Source organism: Rattus rattus, chromosome 3 (assembly GCF_011064425.1).
Source record: "Rattus rattus isolate New Zealand chromosome 3, Rrattus_CSIRO_v1, whole genome shotgun sequence".
Taxonomy (NCBI): Eukaryota; Metazoa; Chordata; class Mammalia; order Rodentia; family Muridae; genus Rattus; species Rattus rattus.
In genome coordinates, this window is record NC_046156.1 from 208,453,243 (window position 1) to 208,461,504 (window position 8,262).

The following is an 8,262-nucleotide window of genomic DNA, read 5'->3' on the forward strand; positions in this document are numbered from 1 at the left end:
TTGTGTGTTCTTTTATGTGAGGGTTTGTGTGTAGGAAATTGTGCAGTTGGGCTGTGTTTCCGCCAAGATATCTAGCAGATATCTTGGGGCATCAAGGTGCGGAACAAGCGGGTAAAAGACAACTCTACTTTTTATTTTTATATTTCTACAACAAAAAACCCTTTGTGTGACTTTAACCAAGCAAGTGGAAGATCTGTATGACAAGAACTTCAAGCCTCTGAAGAAAGAAATTGAAGAAGACCTCAGAAGATGGAAAGATCTTGCATGCTCATGGATTGGCAGGATTAATATAGTAAATTGGCCGTTTTACCAAAAGTGATCTATAGATTCATTGCAATCCCCATCAAAATACCAATCCAATTCTTCACAGAGTTAGACAGAACAATTTGAAAATTCATCTGGAATAACAAAAAACCCAGGATAGCTAAAACTATCCTCAACAATAAAAGGACTTCAGGGGGAATCACTATCCCTGAACTCAATCAGTATTACAGAGCAATAGTGATAAAAACTGCATGATATTGGTACAGAGACATACAGATAGACCAGTGGAATAGAATTGAAGACCCAGAAATGAACCCACACACATATGGTCACTTGATTTTTGAAAAAGGAGCCAAAACCATCCTATGGAAAAAAGATAGCATTTTCAATAAATGGTGCTGGTTCAACTAGAGGTCAGCATGTAGAAGAATGCCGATCGACCCATGCTTATTACCCTGTACAAAGCTTAAGCTGAAATGGATCAAGGACTTCCACATCAAACCAGATACACTCAAACTAATAGAAGAAAATGTGGAGAAGCATTTCGAACACATGTGCACTGGAGAAAATTTCCTGAACAAAACACTAATAGCTTATGCTCTAAGATCAAGAATCGACAAATGGGATCTCAAAAAACTGCAAAGCTTCTGTAAGGCAAAGGACACTGTTGTTAGGACAAAACAACCACCAACAGATTGGGGAAAGATCTTTACCAGTCCTCCAACTGATAGAGGGTTTATATCCAAAATATACAAAGAACTCAAGAAGTTAGACCGCAGGGAGACAAATAACCCTATTAAAAAATGGGGTTCAGTGCTAAACAAAGAATTCACAGCTGAGGAAGGCCAAATGGCTGAGAAACACTTAAGGAAATGTTCAACATCTTTGGTCATAAGGGGAATGCAAATCAAAACAACCCTGAGATTTCACCTCACACCAGGGAGAATGGCTAAGATCAAAAATTCAGGTGACAGCAAATGCTGGCGAGGATGTGGAGAAAGAGGAACACTCCTCCACTGTTGGGGGATTGCAGACTGGTACAACCATTCTGGAAATCAGTCTGGAGTTTCCTCAAAAAATTGGACATTGAAATACCTGAGGATCCAGCTATACCTCTCTTGGGCATGTCCCCAAAAGATGCCCCAACATATAACAAAGACACATGTTCCATTATGTTCATAGCAGCCTTATTTATAATAGCCAGAAGTTGGAAAGTACCCAGATGCAGTTCAACAGAGGAATGCATACAGAAAATGTGGTACATCTACACAATGGAATATTACTCAGCTATCAAAAACAATGACTTTTGAAATTCATAGGCAAATGGATGGAAATGGAAAATATCATCCTGAGTGAGGTAACCTAATCACAGGAAAATAAATAGACATGGTATGCACTCATTGGTAAGTGGACATCAGCCCAAATGCTTGAATTACCCTAGATGCATAGAACACATGAAACTCAAGAAGGATGATCAAAATGTGAATGTGTCATTCTTCTTTAAAAAGGGGAACAAGAATACCCTTGGGCGGGAATAGGGTGGCATCATTTAGAACAGAGGTAGAAGGAACACCCATTCAGAGCCTGCCCCACATGTGACCCATACATGTACAGCCACCAAAACTAGATAAGATGGATAAATCAAAGAAGTGCAGGCTGACAGGAACCAGATGTAGATCTCTCCTGGGATGCACAGCCAGAATACAGCAAATACATAGGCAAATGCTAAAATTAAACCACTGAACTGAGAACAGGACCCCCATTGAAGGAATTAGAGAAAGGACTGAAAGAGCTTGAAACCCCATATGAACCAAGCAGAGCTTTCAGTGACTATAACACTACCCAAAGACTATACATGGACTGATCCTGGGCTCCAACCTCATAGGTAGCAATGAATAGCCTTGTAAGAGCACCAGTATAAGGGAAAGTTGTTGTTCCTTCCAAGACTGAATCCCCAGTGAAAGTGATTGTTGGGGGGAGGTTGGTAATGGTGGGAAGATGGGGAGGGGAACTCCCATAGAGACGTTAAGGTGGAGGGGTTAGGGGGATGTTCCCTGGGAAAGGGAATATCAATAGAAATGTAAATAAGAAATACCCAAGCTAATAAAGATGAAAAAAAAAGAAAGAAAGAGCATAATTCACATATAACAGGCTTGATACATGTATGAACTCCCCAGGAATGTGACAGCTCACACAAATCTGTATAGATTTCAATGAAACAAAATCTAATTTAAGCAATGAGAAGGGGCATTAGAAACAATGTCCTATCTTTAATTAAGAAGTTATTTATAACTGATACCTGCTGGGAACAGGAAATCAGTTTTCTTTAGTGGAGTGTCTACTATTCAACAATATTATTATTGCTATAGTAGTTAATCAAACCAAAACAGAATTTGTTTATTTTGTTTGTATTAGTGGGTTGTTTTGCTTTATTTTAGTCTTGTTTTTTGTTTGTTTGTTTGTTTGTTTGTTTTTCTTTGTTTGTTGGAATGACTAGGTTTTTTGAGAGAGAGAAAGAACCTGAACTTCAGTGGCTATGTAATTGGAGAAGACTTAAGAGGAGTTAGGAGAAGAGAAAAATATCATCAAAATATATTAGATGAAAACATTTATAATGAAAAAATCAAATTCACAAAATTCTTTGGAGACATAGGCAAAGTTATTAAGACATGTGCTAGATATTCTTGAGCCCCTACAGCAAAGCAACCTCAGAGAAAATCTTAAGGGGTGAAAATTTTGTTTTGAATCATGATTTTTAAAGTATTTAAATCATCAAAGTAAAGAGAACAAGTTGTTTAGCTGTTCACTGTAAAGCTGATAAAATTACAGAAAAGATTTGAAGAAGTGTCAAGAAAAGAGATGTCAACAAATGAACTTAAAAGTATATAAATATAAATTCATAGAAAGCGAAATATGATTAATAAATAATTTTTCTGTTCATAAATAATATTTTGCTTAAATGTACATAAATATAATTCATGTAAAAATCACGAATAACATTTATGTAAATGAAAAACTAAGGAAATAACTACAATAACTTGTTTATTGAACGTACATACTCATAATAAGGAAGTAAAAATAAATTAAATGTACTTTATTTTACTAGCTTCCAGCATAATTGCAATGAAAGTCCCTTCCAACTTTACTACATATATTCCCATAAAATTTTACAACAAATACACAACCTGTTTCTGTCTTGCACTGAATTAGATGTTGATGCAGCATTAGATGATTCCTGTGAAATGATTCAGTGATTTGTGAAAACCTCTAATTACTATGATGAGATTTATTAGCTGATTCCTCTGTGGATCAGGGTAAACCATGTCATACTTGCAATATTAATTCATGGTATCTTAATGTATTATGAACAAAAACTTTAAATTAAATTGACTAACGGAAAAAGACTTGTTTATAATTCATGTATGAAATTATATTTTTATTAATAGAAAATATTTTCTAAAATCTTAGATTGCCATTGAAAAGGAATTGTAGTATCTACTAATATTTTTATTTTTTATTTTTTATTTTTATTTTTTATTGAATATTTTTATTTACATTTCAAATGTTATTTCCCTTAGCCCACCCACACACCCACCCCTTCCGGCCTCCCTGTCCTTACATTCCCCTACATTGTGGGGGTCCATCCTTGGCAGGAACATGGGCTTCTCTTCCCTCTGGTACCCAATAAGGGCATCCCCTGCTACATATGCAGTTGGAGTCATGGGTCAGTCCATGTGTACTCTTTGGATGAAGGTTTAGTCCCTGGGAACTCTGGTTGGTTGGTATTGTTCTTATAGGTTTGCAAATCCCTTCAGCTCTTTCAATCCTTTCTCTAATTCCTTTATTGGGGACTCTGTTCTTAGTTCAGTGGTTAGCTGTGAGCATTTGCCTCTGCATTTATCATGCTCTGGCAGAGCCTCTCAGGAGACAGCTTTATCAGGCTTCTGTCAGCATGCACTTCCTGTCATCAGCAATATTGTCTGGGTTTCGTGGTTGTTTGTTTATGGGCTGGATATACACCTGGGGAGGTGGAACAGACTCTGAATGGCCAGTCCTTCAGTCTTTGCTCCAAATTTTGTCTCCATATCTCCTCCTATGAATATTTCTGTTCCCCTACTAAGATAGACACAAAATATGCTGCAACATGTAGAAAGGACATATGTTCCACTTGTTCATTGCCACCTTATTTATAATAGCCAGAAGCTGGAAAGAACCCAGATGTTCTTCAGCAGAAGAATGGATACAGAAATTGTTGTATCTATACAATGGAGTGCTATTTAGCTACTAAAAACAATGACTTCATGAAACTCATAGGAAATTGAATGGAACTAGAAAATATCCTGAGTTATGTAATTCAATCACTAAAGACCATACATGGTATGTACTAAATGATAAGTGGTTCTTAGCTCAAAAGCTTGGAATAGTGAAGATACAATTTACAGACAATATGAAGCTCAAGAAGAAGGAAGACCAAAGTGTAGATATATCAGCCCATCTTAGGAGGGTGAACAAAATACTAATAGGAGGAAATAAGGAGAAAAAGTGTGGAACAGAGACTGAAGGAAAGGCCATCCAGGTAGGCCTGTGTATCCATCCAGTATACAGTCATCAAGCCAAGACACTATTGCAGATGCCAAGAAATTCAAGCTGGCAGGAGCCTAATATAGCTCCAGAGTCTGCCAAATACAGAGGCAGATGCTCTCAGTCAACCATTGGACTGAATATTGGGTCACAATTGGAGGACTTTGAGAAAGGACTGATGACGCTGAAGGGGTTTGCAACCCCACAGGAAGAACAATGATATCCACCAACAAGAACCTCCAGAGCTCCCATCGACTAAGCCTACCAAAGAGTACATATGGAGGGACCCATGGCTTCAGCCCCATATGTAGCAGATGATGGCCTTATTGGGTGCCAATGGAAGGAGTGACCTTTGGTCCTGTGAAGGCCTGATGTCCCACTTAGGGAAAATCCAGGATGGGGTGGTGGGAGGGAGTTTATGGGTGGGTAGGGGAGTACCCTAATAGAAGCAGGTGGAGAGAGATGGATTAAGGATTCCCAGGGGGGAAACTGGGAAAGGGAATAACATTTGAAATATAAATAAAGAAAACATGAAAGAAAAGAAAAGAAAAAAAAGATCTTTCCAGATCTTTTGGTATATACTTACTTAGAGCTGTAACACTCATCTTATGACCACCCTCATTGTGGAGGAAAAAAACCCTTGGTGTGTAACCTTGGCTGTATACACAGAAGATGTCTTACCATGACACAGGGGCAGGTGTTACATTATGTTCATGGCAGCCTTATTTGTGATAGCCAGAAGATAGAAACAACCCAGATGTCTCACAATGGAATAATAGATACAGAAAATGTGCTTATACACATTGGAATAATATTCATCCATGAAGAATGAGAATACCATGGGTTTTCCAGGCACATGTGCAGAAATGGAAAATACCATTTTGATTGAACTGTTTCCAATTCAAAAGGACATGAATGGTATGTATTCACTAATAACTGGATATTAGACAAAAAAGTACAGAGTACCCAGGATAAATTCCAATCAAGAAGGTTAACAAGCCTAAGGACCCAAGTGGGCATGCAACAATCCCACTTGGGGAGGAGAAGAAATCAATCACATGGGTGGGAGGTGGCAGAGGAGACAGAAGGCAGAAATTACCTGGAAGTACTTGGGTGGACAGGGAGGTGGGGAAAGGGAACATGATCAAGTATTATGGGCAGGGAACAGGAGTGAAGCCCTGAGGGACAACAGAATGGAAACAGGTAACCTCAGGAGGTAGGAAGTAGGGGACCCTCTAAAACATACCACAGACTTGTGAGGTGAGAGGCTCTCAGGACTCAAAGGGAAAGACCTTAGATGAAATGTCCAACAGTGGGGAGAGGGAACTTGTAGAATCCATCTTCACTATAAAGACAAGACATAAATTGGAGGGATGGGGTTGCCATCCCACAGTCAAAACTCTGATCCGGTATTGCCCTGGTCTAAAAATGCTGCATGGACAAAAATGGAAAAGAGCCTGAGGGAAAGGAGGTCCAGTAATGCCCAAATTGGGATACAGCTCAAGGGGATGCACCAAGGTCTGACGCTATCACTGATGCTACTGTGCTTACAGACAGGTGCCTAGCATGGTTGTCCTCTGAAAGGCCCAACAAGCAGCTGAAAGAGTCAGATGCAGATACTTACATCCAAACAATGGACATAAGCCATTGATCCCTGTGGTTGAATTTGGGAAAGACTGGAAGAAGGTGAGGAAGAGTGCAACCACATAGGAAGATCAGCTAACTAACATGGATCTCAGTGGTCTCTCAGACACTGAGTTACCAACCAGGCATAATATACTCTGACATTTATACAGCAGAGGACTTTCTCTTCTGGCCTTAGTGAGAGAAGATGCACCTAATTCTCAAGAGACAAGGCCCTAGGCAGTGGGGAGGTCTGGTGGGATGTTGGAGTGTTGGGACATTCTCTTAGAGATGGGGAAGGAAGAATGGGATAAGGAACAGTTGGAGGGTAGACCAGGAGGGAAATAACTACTGGACTGTAAAAAATTTAGATGACAATGACGATGATGATGACAATGACGATGATAGCAACAACAGTGGGTGAGACATTGAAGGCTAACATTATAAAGTTCCACTAAGATTTGAACCAAGTACCTATTATTATTATTATGAAATACTTTAAGTAAATAAACAGAACTGTCTTTTAAATCTCTGATACATGAAATTTTAAAAATGCCATTTTTCAATTAAATTAACTTGATTCTAGTTTTACAGTCAGTAGATATGCTGAACTAAGGATAAATATATTTGAATCATATGTAGAAATTCTATATTTCTTCTGGTTAAACACCTAGAATAAAAGATACAATATTTATTTAAGTTTTATACTTCCCTAAAGTGATAAATGAGCTCTTTGAATTGTTAGACTTTTCTTTTTACTGTGATCATAAATGTTTCTTGTCTCCTGTTTCTGAAAATGAACATTGGTGTCTGCATAGTCAGTGACCTGACTTATCCCTCCTTGAATTCAGTAAAGCTGCAAGCATTCTTTAACACATGTTGTAGTAACCTTCTAACCCAAATAAGGCCATGCGAAGAAAACACAACTCAATTAATATGAATAAAAGCTATGCACCTAGATTGGGCAGGTCTTCCACTACACTGTATTTCCCAGCTAGGAGATACTTTATAACTTGTGGTTTCTCCAGATCGCATGCATCAGCTTCTTTTTCCTTTCACTTCCTCTTCTTCTGTTGTCCCTTTCCCTCTCCTCCCTCTTTCTCCCTAAAACTTTCCAGCTCCACCTACCTTTACCTGTCCAATTGTTGGCTCTAGCCTTTATTTTACATGTTAAAATGGGGAGAAGGTTCTGATAAAGACAACTGAGAATGTAATTTCCTCCTTGTACTAGACATCCCCTCTTGGGGAAGTAGAATTAGCTTCAAAATATAAACAATACCATGACAATCCACAACCACACAATATAAAAAACCTTTGTGATGATTAAGATTTATGAAAGGGAAAAAGTTCAAATAATGATGTCTACACAAAATTGACCATGGCCTTTCCTGAAAGCAGAGATTATTATTAAAGGAACATGTTAGTACTCTAAGTTTCTATTTTATGAATTGTTTAAATCTAGATAGTTTGTTGTACATGGAAACTCTTTCCTATCATTTCTTAGCATGGACAAAAGTACTTCAGTGTTTGTTACTGCTAGTTGTCTCTTCCTGAGAAACCATAATTACCTGTTTGATTTAATCTGAAATAATTTGGAAATAATGTTTACATTACATAACTTTACTGAGAATAAACCTTTGTAGCAAAATTCACTTATACTTAGGTAAATATATATACTTAATACTCCATTTAGCAGGATGCCACAGAATCCAACTTCTTTTTATAGTATTTAAAATTACCACTAATGCAGATGTTATTGATAAAAAGGAACATTCTATAAACTTTCAACTTCAA